Source organism: Dasypus novemcinctus, chromosome 4, assembly GCF_030445035.2.
Source record: "Dasypus novemcinctus isolate mDasNov1 chromosome 4, mDasNov1.1.hap2, whole genome shotgun sequence".
Taxonomy (NCBI): Eukaryota; Metazoa; Chordata; class Mammalia; order Cingulata; family Dasypodidae; genus Dasypus; species Dasypus novemcinctus.
In genome coordinates, this window is record NC_080676.1 from 162,858,818 (window position 1) to 162,878,230 (window position 19,413).

The 19,413-nt window shown below is 57.0% G+C and overlaps 2 long non-coding RNA genes across 3 annotated transcripts in view; one reads left to right on the forward strand and one right to left on the reverse strand.

The window, feature by feature from the left end:
* The first annotated feature begins 4,441 nt into the window (after positions 1-4,441).
* Positions 4,442-19,413, forward strand: part of LOC139438908 (uncharacterized) — a 42,128-nt gene continuing 27,156 nt past the window's right edge. The window contains exon 1 of one of the 2 annotated variants that reach the window (XR_011648728.1): positions 4,442-5,140. This is a non-coding gene — a long non-coding RNA (uncharacterized lncRNA). The remainder of the gene's footprint in view (positions 5,141-19,413) is intronic. The other variant, XR_011648729.1, reaches the window with a different exon arrangement.
* On the reverse strand, positions 10,699-18,807 carry LOC131278309 (uncharacterized). The gene is made up of 2 exons (XR_009185651.2): positions 18,542-18,807; positions 10,699-11,421 (listed from the first exon to the last, which is right to left on the reverse strand). It is a non-coding gene; the product is annotated as an uncharacterized lncRNA (long non-coding RNA).

Genomic DNA, 19,413 nt, shown 5'->3' on the forward strand with positions numbered 1-19,413 from the left:
TGTTTATTTCTCTCCCCTTCCCCTTCCCCCCCACCCCATCCCAGTTGTCTGCTCTCTGTGTCCATTCGCTGTGTGTTCCTCTGTGTCCGCTTGTATTCTTGTCAGCGGCATGGGAATCTGTGTCTCTTTTTGTTGTGTCATCTTGCTGCATCAGCTCTCCGTGTGTGCGGTGCCATTCCTGGGCAGGCTGCGCTTTCTTTCACGCTGGGCGGCTCACCTTACAGGGCACACTCCTTGTGCGTGGGGCTCCCTTATGCGGGGGACACCCCTGCGGCACGGCACTCCTTGGGCGCATCAGCACTGCACATGGGCCAGCTCCACACGGGTCAAGGAGGCCCGGAGTTTGAACCGTGGACCTCCCATGTGGTAGGCGAATGCCCTAACCACTGGGCCAAATCTGCTTCCCAGTCCATGCTTGTTGAGCGAATGAGAAGTGAATGAACTATACCTGTAAGTAGCCCGTGGCTCACTCAGCTGGGAATGTGCGTGTCCCATTTGAGGACAGGCAAAACATTTGGCACAGCATTCAGATGGGAGCTCAAGATGCAAAGGTCAGTAGGGACCACAGTTTTAGGGGCTTTGTCTTGAAACAAACTCCCAGCATTTTAGAAAGTGTTGTGGTACAATAATAAAGGAAGCAGGCACCATCCACAAATGGCCATGACAAGAATTGGTCAGGGGGAACCAGACTTGGCCCAGTGGTTAGGGCATCCGTCTACCACATGGGAGGTCTGCGGTTCAAACCCCGGGCCTCCTTGACCCGTGTGGAGCTGGCCCATGCGCAGTGCTGATGCGCACAAGGAGTGCCCTGCCACGCAGGGGTGTCCCCGCACACGGGAGCCCCACGCGCAAGGAGTGCGCCCCATAAGGAGAGCCGCCCAGTGCGAAAGAAAGTGCAGCCTACCCAGGAATGGCACCGCAAGCGCGGAGAGCTGACACAGCAAGATGACACAACAAAAAAAGACACAGATTCCCGGCTGCTGACAACAGAACACGCAGGAAATAGACACAGAAAACAGACAACTGGGGCGGGGAGGGGGAGAAGGGGAGAGAAATAATAATAAATAAAAAAATAAATAAACCACTATTTTTTAAAAAAAAAGAATTGGGCAGGAAGGGGCTGGACTAAGGATTCTAAGCCAGAGGAACCAGAACTGAGTCAGCACCCCTTCTCACCGTCTCAATGTCTCGGGGCTGCCAGAACCAAATGCCTTGAACTGGGGGGCTTAACACAACAGAGGTTTACTCCCTCACGGTTCTGATGCTACAAGCCCGCAATGCGCTGTCGGTGGGCCGTGCCCTGCGGAGGGCTTGGAACCAGTCCTGCCTGCCTCTGCAGCCTCTGGTGGCTCTGGCCGCCCTTGGCGGTCCTTGGCTTGTGGCTGCATCCCTCCGTCTTACTTGGTCCTCCCCTCTGTGACTCAGTGTCTCAAATCTCCCCCGGCTTTCTCTGTAACGACAGCAGTCAGTGGACTCAGGATCCTTCCTAAATCCAAGATGAGCTCATCTTGAGGTCCTCGCCCTAATATCTGCAGAGACCCTACTTCCAAATTAGGGTCATGGTGGACATGTCGACCCGCCATACACGTCCAGTTATTATTAGAGACGCAGCGTGAGGCTGGGCAGTGCTGGAGCATCGCCCGGCTGGGGTCCGAGTGGCAGCCGAAGCCAGGAACTGGACCTCCCCGACCTTTGGCTGCTTGACCTGGAAAAGGTGGGGCAGCCCCTGCCTCCGAGGGTGGCTGTGAGGCCGAATGAGGGTCTCAGGGCTGCATGAGCACGTGCGCGGGGCCGCCAGCTGTTTTCAACAGTGCTGACATCATCTGCAGGTGGGTGGCAGATACTGAGACGCGGGAGACAGGGCGCCCCTTTCCCCCAGGGACTTGCCAGCAGCTGGACCGAGTTGGACTGTGAGCTGCTCACAGCAGGGCTGGGTGTGGCCTCCAGCGGGTGCAACAGGACAGGTGCGACAGGTGCCCAGGACTGAGCTGGAGGAAGCCTGAAGCCATCGGAAGTGACAGAAGGACACTGAAGTGCTCGTGTGGCAAAGTGGAGTCCGGCTGCCCCTTGTCCCCATGCCCTGGGGTCCGTGGAGACCCTCATGTGCCCTGTGACTGCCACCGTGAGCTCCTCCTGCAGAAAGCCCCTCTGTCCCTGCAGCAGAGGTTGGGTTGCATTGGGTTCAAGCCAGGAGGGGAAACCGAGGAAGGACTTTTTGGTAACATTGGGCCACTCTCCCACGTCGTGTCTCCGCAGAGCTGTCCCAGAAGACTGAGGTCTAGAGCAACAGAGAAACGTGCCCACTGGCCCTGCCCAGGTGAAATCTAATGCCTAAGGTCCACACGTTGAAGCCACACCAGAGGCAAGATCCATTTTCCTCCCAACACCGCTGAAGAGAGAAATGGATTTCCGCCAACGTCAGCCGCCACCATTGGGCATGGTGCAGAAACAAGTGCTCTTTCCCCCCACACCTGCAGGCAGGGGAGGAGGGCGCTGCCAACCTGTTTGCCAAGAACGTCCCCGCGTCCACGCCGAGCCATCCGCAGCCCAGGGGGCGCGGCAGCCCACGGTGGCAGGGGTGGGTCGGATGGAGGCGCCCTCAGGGAGGGCATCTTCTAGCCGCCGCTGGGGGGCGCCGGTGAGCGGCGTGGGGAAAGCCGGCCACGGAGATCAAACGAGCAAGTCTGGCCCAGCCCCCGCAGCGTCGCTGTCGTCCCTGCTCTCTGGGTCACTCCCAGCCGGGTCGGGGACACAGTCTCTGCGGCAGCACCCGACTCTGAGATGTGGGTGGGGGCTCGAGCTGGGAGCTCCTTCCTGGAAAGTTGTCCTGCTGCTGCCGCCCGCTGCCAGCCCACCCCTCCCCCCCCTCCTCTTCTGCGCCCACCTCCCCTGCACCCGTGCCCTCTGACAGGAGCTTTCAGCCCTTGTCACCTCTTCCCACTCCCAGGTCTCCCCCCGGGAGCAAGGACCTGCCCCCCAGCCCCTCCTCGGGGAGGCACTTCCACCTGCACCCCCAGACAAACAGAACAGAAACTAGAAGTGCCCCCTCCCTCGAGGGCGCCTGCCAAGCGAGCAGAGCCCAGGGACCTCCCTCGGCCACGCCTGACCCACGTCCTGCTTGCCTTGTCTGCAAACCGACCTCAGCAGACCCTAAATCCAAGCGTTCCACCCCGGCATAAAAGCCAAGGCCAAGGCCGTGGCGTCTGCTCTGCTCCTCCGGGGGCTGAGAACACGTGGGCAGCCAGTTTGAGGAGAGGGTGACGCACAGCTCCCGCGGGCCCTGGCCACCGGGTCAGCGGGCCCCGGGCTGGGGCAGAAGCCCAGGGCGGAGGCTCCGCCAGGGGTCTCTCTCCTAGAGGCAGCACTCGGAGGGGTCCGGGCGGCTTGGTGTCCTGTCTGCTTTCTGGTTTTCTTTTTTGTCTTCTTTAGACTTTTTTTTTAAAATTAAAGTTAATAGATCACAAGGAGCATTACATTAAAAAAATTTAAAAAAACAAAAAACATAAGAGGTTCCCATATAACCCACTCCCCACGCCCCACCTCATCATTTTTGTAAATTGTATTTTTCTGAAGATATATACATGACACATATAAAATGTTATATTGAAAGGTCCAAAATGTGCTCACGGAGTGTGATGAGTGTGCCACAAGGATGGAGGAGGTGGTTGGTGTGGGAGGAATGGGGTGGGGGGTGGGGGGTATACGGGAACCTCTTATGTTTTTTATAATGTAACCTTTTTTGTGATGTCTGTATCTTCAAAAAATTACGATTTACAAAAATGATGGGGGTGGGGGTTGGGGGTTGGGTTATATGGGAACCTCTTTTTTTAAAATGTAACATCCTATGTGATCTATTAACTTTAATAAAAATGTAAATGCAAAAAAAAAAGAAGGAAGAGGTTCCCGTATACTCCCCCCCACTCCTCCCACACTAACCACCTCCCCGGTCCTTGTGGCACACTCATCGCACTCAGTGAGCACATTTGGGGGCACTGCTGCACTACACAGATAATAGTTTACCCTGTAGTTCACACTCTCCCCCAGTACATTCAGTGGGCTATGGCAGGATATATAAAGTCCAGCATCTGACCCTGCAATATCATTCAGGACAACCCACAATCCCTTTCCGGTAGCCATCGCCACCCCTGGATCAGCCAAGGCCCCAGCCGGGAAGAGGGTGCACCCGCACACCAGGTAACGGAGGGGAGTGTAATAAAGAACACTGGACAACGGGGCAGGGAGCCGACAGGGAGGGGTGCAGCACCCTGGCGCTGGCAGCAGTGGAAGCAGGTCCCAGAAGCCCGAGAGCGAGCAGGACGGAGCGGGAGCCGTGGCCGCCAGCAGAGGGCGCCCTGCGCGTCCTTCCCGCTCCTGCCTGCTCCACCCGCGCTCCAGGACCGGGGAGGGGAGGCCCCCACGCAGGGCCGCAGCCCCGCCTCCCGGGTCCAGCGAGGCGTGGAGGAGGGCGGCCGCGCCCCCTGCCCCACCCGCCCCCTGCCGCACCAGGAGGCCGAGGCCGCCTGGCCCTTTCCCGCAGGGCGGCGGGCAAACCACCCGGGGCCCGGAGCCCCTTCCGCTCGTAGGTGCACCTGCAGCCGGAACGTGCGCCCCAGCGCTGCGTCACAGCCCCCGCCCGCAGTCTCCCCAGGCGTCCGTCCACAGCGGCCCGGGCCAGCGCGGCTTTAACGGTGGGCGTGAAGGAAGGACACACAGCCTGAGAGCGCCCGGGCCTCAGCTGCAGGCGGCAGTCCTGGGGAGTCTACAAGAAAGGCGGGTCCGACGGCGCGTGCTGAGACGGCAGAGGGGTCGCCCTGGGTGCTGGGGGCGCCCGGAGACCAGGCGAGGTACCGAGGCCCAGGGAACCGCCAGGACGGGCGTTGCTCGTGCCTCTCCTTGGGTCGGTCACCAGTGACCTCTGTGTCCTCCTTGTCCTGGGCACGTGTATCTTCTGTAGGAACTGACATCCGAGTTGAGCTGTGGCACCTCCTCCTCACCAGACCATCGCAGGCTGCGGCTTGTTGCCAGATTCTCACGGGTCCTCTGGGTTCTGGCTGCTCAGCGTGTGCTTCCTGGACCAGGGGTGCTGCCCTCAGCTGGGAGCTTGTGCAACTGCAGCCTCTCCGGCCACACCCCACCCCTGGTGAGTGAGAACCTGCCCCTGGCCAGGCCTCTGCACGTTGGTTTTTGACCAGTTCTGCCTGATGACAGCTTTGGGACGGGGCAGATGTGACAGCCCAGGAGAATCCAAAGCTTAAATTTGAGAAACTGCTTTGAGCAGGACCAGTCGCATCCTTTGAGGGGCCCGGTGCAAAATGGCAATTCAGGCCCCTTGTGTAAAAATTATGCTGAGCTGCCAGATGGGGACAGCAGAGCAGCAAACCGAACCGTGTGCAGCTGCAGGGGGTGCCTGCCCAGACTCTCTCGGTCGGTCCCCTTGAAACAGAACCGCAGCCGGGAAGGCTGGGGTGTGCTCCAGCCCTGCCATCCGCCCGCTGCTGGGAAGGAGCGCGGCAGCCCAGCGGGGCCTGAGCCCTCTGCCACCCAGCTGCCTTTGGACGTCACCCTTAGTCCGTGGTACACAAGCACGGAGAGGGGGGTGATTCAGAAACGATGGGGGCGGGAACAGGAAGACCTTCTGAGCTTCACGGCCACCTCTTCCTTTCCTGGATGTGGTCTGCAAAGGGCCTGGGGTCTGCAGAGCGCACTGCCCCGGGTCTCTCCACGTCCACTCACGACTGTCCTTTCCCACCAGCTGGAATGTGGTTGTGGCTGTGAAGGAAACTCTCCGTCGATGGCACCGAGAAGCCATCTGTGCTGCAGTTTGCATGTCCATGTGTTCTGGTTTCCGGCCCGGGGGCTGCTGTCCATTTGTCACCCTCTGACAAATGGTCCTGCCACCAGTAGAGTTCAAGTCCTGCTCAAAAGGACGATTCTCCTTTGCCTTTGAACTCAGCTGCAGATTGTTTCTATCTTATCTACTACATAAAACATTCAAGTTCATTGTGTTTAAAGGTTTTACTACATGAAGTGAACAGAAAGACCAGGACTGGCCCCCATCGTGGCCAAAGGCTCTCTAGTGCCTCAGTCACAGGAAACACGAGACACAGAGAAAAATCCCCACCCTGTTATTTATGTGTCGTTTGAGGGCTGTTAGCTAATACATTGTATATAGTTCTCAGAAACCACTTTTAACTCCTTGTGAAGGCTGTGGAGAGAGAAAACTCCATTTTTCACATAGGACATAAGGGTAATAATGTCTTCCTTTTCTTTATGCTTCCTGGAAGTGCTTCTCCCTTGCTGGTTCCCTCCCTTCCTTCAACTGCCTCTTGCCCCCACCCTTTCCCCTGAGACAGCTTGCTAGGATTACTGCCAAGTACTCAACAGCACCTACTACTGGCATGGCACATTTGCTTGCACTGTCTTGTTCAGCCCAGGGGCCCTGCCCTGCGCTTCTCTGTGGCCCCCCCTGTAGACCCTGTCGATGAGGGTGGTTGAAGCTGGAAGTTTCCCTGGGGGGTGTGTTCCCTGCAGGCTGGCCCCAGGAGGGAAGCCACCAGGCTAAAGGTGGAGCGTGGTGTCAGGCAGAGCCCGTCTTGGGGAACGGGGTTCTCTTAAATTCCTAATAAGTCGTCCTGGAAGGCCCTGCAGGGGACTTGGCTTACGAGCACAGAGCGAGAGTGTCTGGGTGTCAGTCCTTGTTTTGCCACTTACTAGTTACGTATCCTTGGGCAATACATGTCACCTCTGCTGGCCTCAGTTTCCCCACCTGTAAAATGGGACTGATCGTACTACCTACCCGCTCAGGCTGTCGGGAGCTTGGCATGGAGTGCTGGTGTATGTGGAGACCCTTACAAGGTGCCTGCACAGAGTGTACTCGCCAGGGAGTGGCAGCCACAAGCGCTTCCCGGGTGGGGGCCCTCAGGCTCTGCTGTTCTGAACAGAGCCTTGGGCGGTTAAATTATCCACCTTTCCTCAACAGCCAAGTCCCCATTCTCCCCTGTCTAAAGAGGAGAGGGTGAGGAGCTCATCCCCTTACCAAGTTCAGTGACCGATCCCACCCCTCGTGGGATGCGGGTGCTTTCATCCTTCTGATGGGAGGAATTCCCTGCAGGAGAAAGACAAGCGGGCGCTTTCATCCTTCTGATGGGAGGAATTCCCTGCAGGAGAAAGACGCCGGGATGAAGGCAGGGCACGCGGCGTCCCGCTGCCACGCCATCCTATTCCTCTAGTGGACTCCAGGTGATTTGGTCAAAAATCCTGTGATCTGAAACAATTTTGTGAAAAACAAGGGGGTTGAGATGGCAAAATATCACCGGTGCTTTAAGTCGTTGGGAAATTTGTGCACCGTGTCTGTAAACGTTTCATGCATTTTTCAGAATTCTTAAGGACTTATTTCCCCCTGACATTCATTATCCCTGCCATGCACAATGTGGGACTGGTTAATAACTAAGAGCAAGTTATGACACAGGGTGTAGGCGAGTTAAACTCCTCAAAGCTTGAGCTGGTGAGTAGAGGAGTCGTATCCGACAAAGGTGCAGAAGGTGACAACGTGGTTAAATAACGGACTAAAAGAAGTTTGTTTTTTAAAAATTTTTTCAGGAACAAAATCTGATCCAATTTCCATAGCCCTTTTCTTCTCTTTATTGAATTCCTGGTTTTGTTATTGAAATTAACAAGCTAACACCCAAAGCATAGGCTCGTGGCATACCCTGTTAACACGGGCTGTCTGTTCCGGTGTTTTCTATGAATGTGTGTGTGTGTGTGTGTGTCCAGCATATGCTGTTTGGTAAGTCATCATAATAACTAAACTGGTTGCTTTATGACTCACTTCGGATCGTTTTTGTTTAGCCGTTTAGTTGTGTCTGCAGCACTAAAAAGGAAGCAGGGATACATAAGAAAAGAGCAGGAGAAACCCAGGAACTTCTGGGGGAAAGGAACATAGGATACATGTGCCAAAACACCTTTGCTAGTCACCAGAATTAGAATAGCCCTAAAAACAAAGGCCTAGCCACCCCTCATTTTGACCAAATAGTCTTCTCAGTGACTGACTTCTCCACCAGCGTCATTTGCACGGATTTGTTTTACTTTTCCAATTTTGACCAAATTCTGTGCTCTCCTGCCCACTGGATGCTCCCCCAGGACCAGCGCTGCCTTCAGGAGGAGAAAACAATCATGTCCCTCTCTAGCAATTGCAGGGGAGGAAGGGTAGAGCTAGGACCTCCTGGGAAAGAACAAATGCCATTGTCTGTGGCTGCGAGAGGGAGTAGAGAAAAGGAGGATAAAGACCGACTGAGGGGAAAGGGAGTCGAGTCGAGCCCACCCTGCCCTGGAAATCCATTCCCCGACACCTGCCTTCTGCCATCCCCTTTCCCACCCTCCTTCCTCGGCCCCTGGGCTGCCTGGACCCCACTGTGCCCACCAGCTGCCCATTTGCTGCCCATCAGCCGCCGAGAGCCCCTGCACCCTAAGCCCCACCTCTCTGAGCCCGGAACTTGCTCTTGGAAATTCCCCAGTTCTTTGGCAGTTGCCTTCTCAGAAGGCCCTCAGTGTGAGACGGTTCTGCTCCCTCCCATTGTTCTAGAACTTTGGCCCCTGGTCTTTCTCAGGAACCCCAGCCTGTCTGAGGAATTCTTCTCTGATTCTGCCCAGAGACAGTGCTGGCTCCTAGCTGAGGTCGGACCGCGGGTTCCCCGTGCCCTGTCTTCCCAGGAGTTACCCCCACCCCAGGGAAATCTAAGCTCCCCCAGCGAGAACAAGCTTGTCTTTCAGAGCTATTGGCTGTGCCAGTGGCCTCACTTGAGGGCTGATTCATGCCCCGAAAGAGGGAGCATGCCCTGCTCTTCGCCTGGTGTGACCCCCCACTTGCCCCGTTGAAGGACTTTGTGTGCTCACGGCCACCGGGCACTGCGCCTGTGCGTGTTCCCCCACCAGGGGTGCTGGTTTCCAGATGCAGTCATCCCTTCTCGATAAACTTCACCAGCCCCTGGGCAGAGCCGCCCTGGCTCTCCTCCTCCCTGCCCTGGCCCAGGTCGTTCTTGACTGTCCTGCCTCCAGATGGGGCAGTGCCCCAGAAGTCTCCCCGCTGGTGTGGTCATCCAGCCTCGCAGCTTTACTGCCACTTCCAAAGCTCTACTCCCGGCCCAAACTTCTCTCTTGAATTCCAGGTTCCTATTCCAGCCGGCGACCCGCCATGTCCCCTCGAATGTCTAATAGGCAGAGGAATCAAGTGCTCCAAAGCCAATCAGTGGTGTCCACCCACCCTGCCCTCCCACAGTCCCTCTCGGCTCAGAAGGTGGCTCCTCCAGGGTCACAGTGGCTCAGGCCAAGCTCTCAGGGGCCAGCCCTGCCACCTCTGTTTTGCTCCCACGGTACCTTCCCAGCCCTCTGTGAACCCTCCCGGCTCAACTTTCAACTACATCCTGAGTCCAGTCACTTGTCACCCCACCCACTACCAGCATCCTGGCCCAAGCCACCGCCCTCTGTCCCCTGGATTACGACACTCGACCCTGCTGGCTTTACCTGCTTCTCCCTTCATGGCAGCACCCCCACCCCAACTCAGTTCCCAGCGCAGCTGCTGTGTTTTATGCGGCACATCAGTTGGTATCACTCCCCCAGGTTCTCCAGGGGCCCTTGTGTCAATCAGCATAAGAGTTTCCGGGGTCCGGCAAGATCTTGAACTTGCCCTCTCATTGTGCCCTCACGCGCTCGCTCCAGCCACCCTGGCTGACCCTTCAACACTCCACTCCGCTCTTGTCCCTGGACCTTTGCCCTTACTCTTCTCCAGCCAAGTGCCACGTGGTGCATTTCCTTCTCTCCTTCAGGTTTCTGCTCAAATGCCACCTGTCACAGGTGTCTCCCTTTGCACCCCATGTCTGGCCCTTCCCATTCCATTTACCTTCCTTAAGCTTTCTCCATGTCGAGTGTTCCCTTGCCTGGCTCTCCACCAGGACGGAAGGTCCTGAGGGCAGGACACTGCCCACTCGATGCTGCGCCTCTGCATCCCAGAAAGGACGGCCCCTGCGGCAGCCACCCAGCACCTGTTGGTGGCAGGGCTGCACGAGAATTTTGTGTAGCTTCTGTCTCCCAGCAGAGTGTTCTCATGAGCAGCTGTCATTCCCTGAAACCGTGGAGAAATGCGCATGTGTGTGCGGTTTACCGAGCTCCCCAACTCAGAAGCTCTTTTGCCCCATTCAGGGGACACGTTGGCAGGGCCTGGAGACACGGTTGTTTCTCACAACTTGGGTGGAGGGTGCTACGGCCACCTGGTGGGGGGAGTCCAGAGAGCCTGCTAAGCCCCCCACAAAGCACAGGACAGCCCCCAGCCCCCCCAGCAAAGAACACCCTGCCCAAACAGTAAGTAATGCCAGATGAGAGTGGCAGAGAGATGAAGCACAGAAAAGGAGAGAACTTTGAACTTAACACAGCCAAACCTAACTTTAACCAGTTAGTTTTTCCCACTGCCAAGGCCTAATCAGGCCTCTTTATATTTACCAATTGTATTTGACCCCAGCACTTAATACTCAGTTGCTTCTGTGGTGCCGTGCGGCTGGGGCGGCTTGCACCCCGATGCTGACGGCGGGGTTTGGAGGGGTCAGACTAGACCGCAGTGGCGTCTGATGCTACGGCAGACAGCATCAGAGGGGCTCTCAGGAGTGGAGGACGCACGGCGAGGGGAGGAAGAATGCCGCGGAGACCAGGTCTGGTACGCAAGTCCGGTTTATTAAGGAAGTGCAGTGGGTTATATAGAGAATGAGGAGGGCGGGGTAGAGCAGGAGGAGTGAGGGCTACGGGGCGGCTGGGGATTGGCAGAAACTTGTGGGCGGACTTGTGGTTTTGTGCTGTTAGCTGTTGCTAGGGAAGTGGGCAGATTTCAGGTTATGATGCAACATTTGCCCCTTTTTCTCTTTTTTATTAGGGGGGGTATAGGTGAGAGGTTTGCTTGGGTGTGTACTTATGGACGTGTGCTGGCTATATTGGCCGCTAACAGGGGGCGAGTGGCAGGTCCAAAGAGTGGCAGGCAAGCAGAACAGACCAGCTGTGCTACACGCGGGTGGTGGGCTGCGCACTTCCCCCACTAGGTGCGGCTACGCTTGCCATCCAGACTCGGGCCTGCCCCGCCCCCTGCTCCCTATTGATTGTTAAGCAGTTCTAGGGTGGCGGCGGCTGGGGAGGGGAGCGAAGTTGGCTGTTAAGGTGGGGAACGTGCGGGCTGGGGGAGCAATGGGATGCGTTGCGGGGTTTTTAGGTGTTGGGTTGTTCTTGATTTCTTCTTGGGGCGGGCTGAGCAGGGCTCGTTGGGGGGGCTGTCTTCAGTGGCGAGCTGATGGTACTGGATGCGCACGAAGGACGTGAGGATTGCGTTGGTTTGGTCCTTGGCGAGCTGGATGATCTTCTTGACAGCCCAGGGCCCTATGGTAAGAGCTAGGAGAATTATTATTAGCGGGCCTAGGAGAGGGAGGAGGTATGGGAGGAGGGTATGGAAGACTCCGGAAAAATAGTTAGCGGCTTCACGCTCTTTTTGGCGCCGCTCTAGTCCTTCTCGGACCTTTCTTAGGCTGTCCTCGGCAAGGCCAGTAGAGTTGGCGTATATACAGCACTCTTCTCCAAGGGCGGCACAAAGGCCTCCCTCCTTGAGGAGGAGAAGGTCAAGGTCCCGGCGGTTTTGGAGAACTACCTCAGAAAGGGAACTGAGAGAGTTTTTAAGATGGGAGATAGCGACTTGGAGGTGGGAGATATCACTGTCTGACAGCTTGCCTGAGGGAGGAAAGGGAAGAGGATTGTGTGGTAAGAGCGGCGATTCCCGTGCCTGCCCCGGGGAGACCTAGAAGGGTAGCAACTGTGAGGATGGTGAAGGGTTCTCTCTTCTGGAGGTGAGCAGGGAGTTTGTGACTCTGAAGGGCGGAGAAGAACTCTTCGTCACTGTGGAAAAGGACTCGAGGGGCTAGGAGAATGAGTAGACAGGTTTCATTGGTGGCGTTGAGGGTGGCGACATTGAGGCAGGGGGTTAGTCCGGTGGAGGTGCAAAGCCATTGGGAGATGTTAAGGGGGATTAAGAATTTGGCGGAAATGTTGGGAGAGGAGTAGTTGGAGCAGGCATTTAGGAGGGGATGGGGACCTTGGCGAGAATGAACACAGCGCCCTGTGGAGGAAACAGATTGAAAGGTTAAGGGGATAGAAGAGGCGTTCCAATTGCATTCAGCAGGATTATGTTCAGAGGATTCAGTGAAGGCGAGGTTAGTGGCAACGGGCTCATATAGAGGAAGAGAGGGAGAGAGACAAAGCCAGCAGTTTGCAGTTAGGTTGGGGTGGGAGATATTCAGAGAGATGTAGGAGGCTCTAATTAGGTTAATGAGAGGGCTAGAATACTGAGTAGGGGGTAAGCGAGACTTGGGGTTGTGGGAGGTAAGGGGGGCAGTAGCGAGGGGGGTGCTGGGCGAGGGAGAGGGTGAGGCGGAGTGGGGGGGAGAGGGAGGCTGTGCCTGTGGAGGATTGAGAACCTGATTTGGGCCCACTGGGATGGAACGTGTGGGAATCGGCTCTTTTTTTATAATGATAAAGGCACCATAGTCGTAGCCGGTTGCATACAGGCGGACTCCCCACGTGCGGCCAGACAGCCAGACTGGATCTAGGGGATTTTTGACTCATAGGGTGACGGAGCACCAGTTTGTGCTGCTGTGGATGAGCTTAATATAGGGGTCTTTGTTAGGGGCACTAGACCATCCGTAGGCGATGGTCTCGCACCCCCAGGAAGGGCAGTAATAGTGTGCAGGGTCATGGCATCCTCTGGCGGTGGATGGACAGATGTAGAAACCTGAGAAATGGTTATCATTGGGGCCACGGCACTTTTTGGGGAGGCCCGCACCGTACGTGGCTGCAGGGGTACGCCTGCTGCGGCGCGATGGGGGTGAAGTATAGCAATGAAGGGAGCAGCTATCGAAGGCACTGCTATAACTGGACGTGTAAGCTAGGTTGGTGAGATTACAGATGTGCACGGCGAAGGAAGGAGCACTTGCAGTGACATTTACAGCGAGGAGCTTTTCCTGCTGCCAAAGGGTGAGCGTCCAGTTGAAGGGTTGGTGTGAGGGGTTGGAGAAGATAGGCGGGAGAAGAGGAAGGAGGAGGAGAAGGACTGGGTACAGACGAGCTTCAGTCCTCTGCTCCATTGGCGTAGTCGTCTCGGGGGGCGAACGAAGAGGGGGTGCTCGGTGGTGGACCGTTGCTTGATGGCGCAGGCGCAGCGTTCTCTGGAGGTGCTGGCACCAGCGTGCGTCGGATGGCGGTGAAGGGTGCCAGATCGTTGGGTGAAGGGGTGTGGTCCGTTGCAGGCACTGTGGCAGGACGGATCAGACGAGCTGGGATCCACAGGGGCTGCGGCTCAGAATCTGGAAAGACACAAGCAAAACCTCGCCCTTGGGCAAGGAGGGGGGCTGGTCGTTGCCAGCGGTTAGTTTGGGGGTCTTTCCAATGGACAAGAGGGGCTTGGGTGGGATGCCACATGGGGCCCCAATGCTTGTGGGTGGGAGAAAGGCCTTTCTTGTCAAATGTGAGCAAGTTCAAGTGAATTAAGCAGGCGGTAACAACGTCTCCTGGTGGCTTTAGAGGAGCTTCGTTTTGCTCTTTGTGAATAAGGAGCTTGAGCTGTTGGTTAATGCGCTCGACGATGCCTTGTCCTTGTGGGTTGTAGGGAACCCTGAAATGATGTGTGATCTTGTACATTTGTAGGAAGGCAGCAAAGGCGGAGCTCCGATAAGCGGGGCCATTGTCTGTTTTGAGGTCCCATGGAACGCCCATAAAAAGGATGGCTTGGCGTAGCGCACGGATGGCGTGTTTGGCTGTTTCTCCTGGAAGGGGCAGGGCGTAGCACATGTGCGAGAAGGTGTCGACGGCAACATGCAGGAACTTGAGTCTTCCAAAAAAGTTGACATGAGTAACGTCCATTTGCCATCGGGAGTTTGGGCGAAGACCTCGCGGGTTGATGCCCTGTGGCTGTAATGGGTCGAGGGGTAAGAGAGGCGCGCAGGTGCGGCAAGAGCGCACGAGGTGCTTACAGGTTTCCATGGGCAGATTGGGAAAGAGCTTATGAATTGAGCGCGCTGAGAAGTGGAACTGCGCATGCAGTAGCTTGGCCTGGTTGACAACGTCCCCAAGATAAAGCGGCCAGGGCACGCTGTGGTTGGCAAGTGTGGTGTGCCGTGGTTGGCATGTGCAAGGCATGCTGTGGCAGGCAAGCGCAGCGTGCTGTGCTGGTGACGCCTGAGCTGGTGATGGCTGGACAGCGCGGTCGGCGGCTTGATTTCCAGCGGTTAGCGGGCCAGGGAGGCCGCTGTGACTTCTGATGTGAGTGATGAACCAAGGGTGGTCTCTGGCTTCTAATTGGTGCTGGAGGAACTGAAGCGCCCTATCGATGGCTGTATCCGTAGGGAAGAAGGTGGCAAGAGGCAAGGCATGGCACACCTGCAGGGTGTATAAACTGTGAAGATATTGAGCGGCTGGTTGGGGCAGGTGTGCAGAGCAACAGCGACTGCGAGCAGTTCTCCGACTTGGACGGAGAACGCGTTCGAAAACACAAGGGTTCGTGGCGTTGGGGAACCAGGTGAATAGATGACCGCAGCATAGGAGGTCTTTGAGGCATCTGTAAAGGCCGTTACTGCATGTGGAAGAGGTTTCCTGGCCGGCAATGGATGGAACGGAGTGGAGAATGCGAGTCGCGAGAGGCCTTGGAGAAGTCGGTGATGAGGATAGTGGTTGTCAAAAGAGCCTCTGAAAGTTTCAGCGAGCACTTGCATGTCCACGTCGTGGATGAGCAGGTTGGTAGTAGCCTTGGCGTCAAAGGGCCAGACGATTGTGGAAGGAGGAACTCCGTAGGTATGCACACATAGCCCTACAAGGTCGGAGGTGAGGGCGATCCATGCCCTTGTGAAGGGGCAGATTTTTGGGAGCTTACTCTTGGAAGTGTGTAGCCAGAGCAGTGGCCCATCTTGCCAGAGGAGTCCAGTGGGCGTTACTGGCGTGGGAAGAACCAATGCGAGGATTGGCAGTCCTGGGGCGTAGCGCTCAAGGCAGCAGGCCTGAAGGGCCTCGTTGACATCCTGCACAGCCGCTCGGGCTGCTGGAGTGATGACGATGGGGCGGGTGACTGCGTCGGCTGGAAGATCCTTAGTCTGGAGGAGCTCGAAAAGAGGCTGAAGTTGAGCCGTGGTGATGGGGAGCGCTGACCGAAGCCCATTGATTTGGCCGCAGAGCTGCTGTAGCTCCGTTAGAGACATCTTGGGCGACACCTGTAGCTTTGGTGCTACTGGCTTAACATGGTGGTGAAAGTGAAACCCCAAAAATTGAAAGGGGGATTGAAGGCGAATCTTGTCAGGCTGAACAGTAAGTCCGATCTGTGAGAGATTGTGGAGAAGCTCCGAGACGAGAGTTTCCAGCTCACGAGGATCCTTAGCGGCAATGAGCAGATCGTCCATGTAGTGGATGATGTGGGCGCACCTGTGGGCCTTCTTGCGGAGTGGATCGACTGCGCGATCGACAAAGAGTTGGCAGATGGCTGGGCTGTTGCGCATTCCTTGAGGGAGGACTCTCCATTGGTAATGCTGGGCTGCACCTCGATGGTTTGTTTGAGGCACCGTGAAGGCGAACCGTGGGCAGTCTCGTGGATGGAGAGGAATGGAGAAGAAGCAGTCCTTGATGTCGATGATGGCCGCGTGCATGTGCTGAGGGACAGCGGTGGGGTGCGGGCACCCTGGCTGCGGCGATCCCATTGGCTTGATGTGCTTGTTGACCTCACGTAGGTCATGGAGAAGGCGATATTTGCCACTGCTTTTCTTGGTAATAACAAAGACAGGTGAATTGTAGGGACTAGTGGAAGGTTCAATGTGTCCTGCCCGTAACTGCTCTTCGACGAGAGTGGAGAGGGCTTGCAGTTTGTAAGATGGCAAGGGCCACTGCTCGACCCAGATGGGCTCCTCTGTGTCCCATTCCAGAGGGATAGGGTCAGGCGTTGTGATGGGAGCAGTGGCCCCCGCTAGGGGGGGGGCAGGCTGAGCAAGAGGGCCTCAGTAGTGAGGATGGCTCCCGTTTGGCTGAGGATATCTCTTCCCCAGAGAATACCACCAACAGTGGAGAGGATGAGGGGGCAGAAGCGACCGTGCCGGCCCTCTCGGTCCTCCCATTTGATAGGAGTGGCGCATCTCCAGGACTCGGCGGAGCCTGTGGCCCCAATTACCTGAGGCCCCTGCTCAAGAGCCCAGTGGTTGAAGGCGGCGATTTCAAACGGGATGCAGGAGACCTCTGCACCGGAGTCGAGCAGTCCCTCTAACCATTGCCCTTCGATTTTGAGCTCCATGACAGGCTTGGAGGAGCTTCTGATGGGAACCGTCCACATCAAGGCTTGGGGGCTCTCTGGTGGGTGGCCTCTTTGGGGCGGGGCTGAGGCTTGCCCCGCTGGGAGTTTAAAGGTTGGCGAGGGCTTTGAGTGGAGCGGCAGTCGCGGGCCCAATGATATCCTTTTCTGCATCGAGGGCATGGGGTGGAAGGCCCTCTCGGGCGGGATGGAGGGCAGCTGCCAGATGCTGGGAGGGGTGGTCTCTCGGTCTGCAATTGTGGGCAGTCTCGGGCGAAGTGGCCCGTCTCACCGCATCTGAAGCATCCGGAAGAAACGGCTAGGGCCGTGGCGATGGCTTTGGCGAGACTAGTGGCCTGCGGGTCAAGGTTGCGGCAAGCCAAGACCCAGTCATGGACGCCCTTATCCCGCATGGTGAGGATAATCTGCCGGCAAGCATCGAGGCATCCTTCAACGATGAGATCTTTGGCGAGAGCGACCTGGGCCTCCTCTCCGCGGACCTTACGCTGGCAGGCCTCGATGACGCGGGCGACAAAGGTAGCGAAATCTTCGTCTTTGCCCTGGGTCATCTGGGCGAGCTTTTGAGGTCTCGTGGCGGAGACATTGCGGAAGGATCGCAGGGCTAGTTCTCTAAGCCGGAGCCAAAAACCGGGGGGCGCATTGCGGTACTGCACAGGATCGGTGAAAGTACCAATGCCTGTGTACGCCTCTGGGGGGTCCTGGATACCCGCACTGGCATTCTCGGCGATGCGCCTCTCAGCCTCTGCCTGGAAGTGGCATCTCCATTCCACGAACTGTCCTGGGGCCAGAATGGCCCGGGCAAGTGAAATCCAATCATAGGGGAGAACAAGTTGTGCCCCAAGTTCCTCGAGCAGCTGTTGGGCGTACGGACTCCCGATGCCATCCTCCTTAACTGCGCGTCTAAGGTTTTTAATTTCATCAGTGGTGAAAGGGAGCCATTGCTGGGGGCGCGCTTGAGAGGGCGCCGGGTTCAAAGGGAAGAGGTGAGGGGTGGCCCCTGTCATGGGTGGGCCGGAGTGGCCCAGTCATGTGTCTGAACTGGTCCAAGGCCTGGACGCTGGTGCCGGCGGAGCGGCCAATGGAGGAGGAGGTGGCGGCCATGTTGTCTGAGAGGGGGGACAAGATGGACGCAGAGGAGTTTCTGGTTGCAAACAAGATGGTGGGGGCTCTCCTTCCGGTTGCAAACAAGATGGCTGCGGAGCAGTTTCCGGCGGACAAAATGTCCGCGGCAAGGCTTCCGGTGATTTATAAGATGGCGGAGGCTCTCCTTCCACCCTGCGCCAAGATGGCGGAGGCTCTCCTTCCGCCCTGCGCCTAGATGGCGGAGGCTCCCCTTCCGGTTTGCACCAAGATGGCGGAGGCTCCCCTTCCGGTTTGCGCCAAGATGGCGGAGGCTCCCCTTCCGGTTTGCGCCAAGATGGCGGACGCTCTCCTTCCAGTCTGCGCCAAGATGGCGGACGCTCTCCTTCCGGTCTGCGCCAAGATGGCAGAGTGACTGGAAGAGGCGGGTAAAGAGAGGCAGGATTTCCGCCTGAGGGCCCATACTTCCTCCCTTCAGGCGAAGAAGAAGGAGGAAGTGTGCCATCTTGGTGGCCAGGCGGGAACTTCCCCCTTTCAAGCGAAGAAGAAGGAGGAAGTTCGCCATCTTGGCGACCAGGCAGGGACCTCCCCCCCTCAGGCGGAGAGGAAAGAGGAAGTTCGCCATCCTGATAATGGTCCTCCCAAAGAGGATGGAGCTCAAGGTCGGCATTGAGCTGACTAGATAAGGACTCAGTATCTAAGTCGGGAGTGTCCCCCTTATCAGGGTCGCAGTCGAGCGGCCGCGCAGCAGCCCCGGCGGAAACCTGGTAAGCGTCTTTTGGGGCAGGTGCGCCAAGGAGGCAGGCACGGATGGCCACAAGCGTGGGCAGGAGGCCAGGGGGAAACGACCTGCCCTCATGCTCCATAGAGGAGGTGACGCGGTCAATGAGACGCGAGTAAGTGTCTGGGCTCCAAAGGTGGCAGGTGGCCAGCCACGGATTGAAAGGCAGGAGGAGATCCCAGTACTTTTGCAGGTGGCGGAGGGAAACCCTAACGCCATTAGTGTCTAGGAGGCCAGCAAGCGCTCTGACTTGCGGCGCTTGGCGGGAAGATAGACGCCCGCCCATTTTTCTGCCGGGGGCTGATAACGGGGGTCCTTACCTTGAGAGCGCGGCGAAGGGGTGGGAGCGAGGTCCCACGGGGGTGAGGCAGCGGTCACGTCGGACTGGCCCCGGTCCCTGTTCGGGCGCCAGTTGCGGCTGGGGCGGCTTGCACCCCGACGCTGACGGGGGGGTTTGGAGGGGTCAGCTGGCTGCAAAGGCGTCTGAGGCTGCGGCAGACAGCCTCAGAGGGGCTCTCAGGCGTGGAGGACGCGCGGCGAGGGGAGGAAGAATGCCGCGGAGACCAGGTCTGGTACGCAAGTCCGGTTTATTAAGGAAGTGCAGTGGGTTATATAGAGAATGAGGAGGGCGGGGTAGAGCAGGAGGAGTGAGGGCTACGGGGCGGCTGGGGATTGGCAGAAACTTGTGGGCGGACTTGTGGTTTTGTGCTGTTAGCTGTTGCTAGGGAAGTGGGCAGATTTCAGGTTATGATGCAACAGTGCCGTTTTGTGCTTACGTGGTACAAAATTTCTCTTTTCTGGCTATGCAGCATTATCTTCTGAGCGCAACTTAAAATGATTTGATGGGACCTCCTATAAACCTAACTCGGTGTAAATTGTATTAATACCAATACACAAGGAACTCCATCACAGGGTTTCAGCCATTTCCCCATTTGCTTGTGTTGTCTATGGAAAACGGAACATGGAAAACTGGTATTTCAAGGCCTTGGTTGCCCACATTTCTCCTTGCCTACAAATTGTGCTACATTTGGGGGGGTTTCTCTACTTTGAGTCAGGTAATCCCTTTCCAAGCACCAGCAGCATGTAAAAAGCCCTGGGATTGGGTGTAAACCCAGGTAGTGGTACAGGTCTCAGAGCCTGGAGGGCTCCTCTAGAGAACCCGGCGGAGGGTGGGCCCATCTTTGCATCAAGC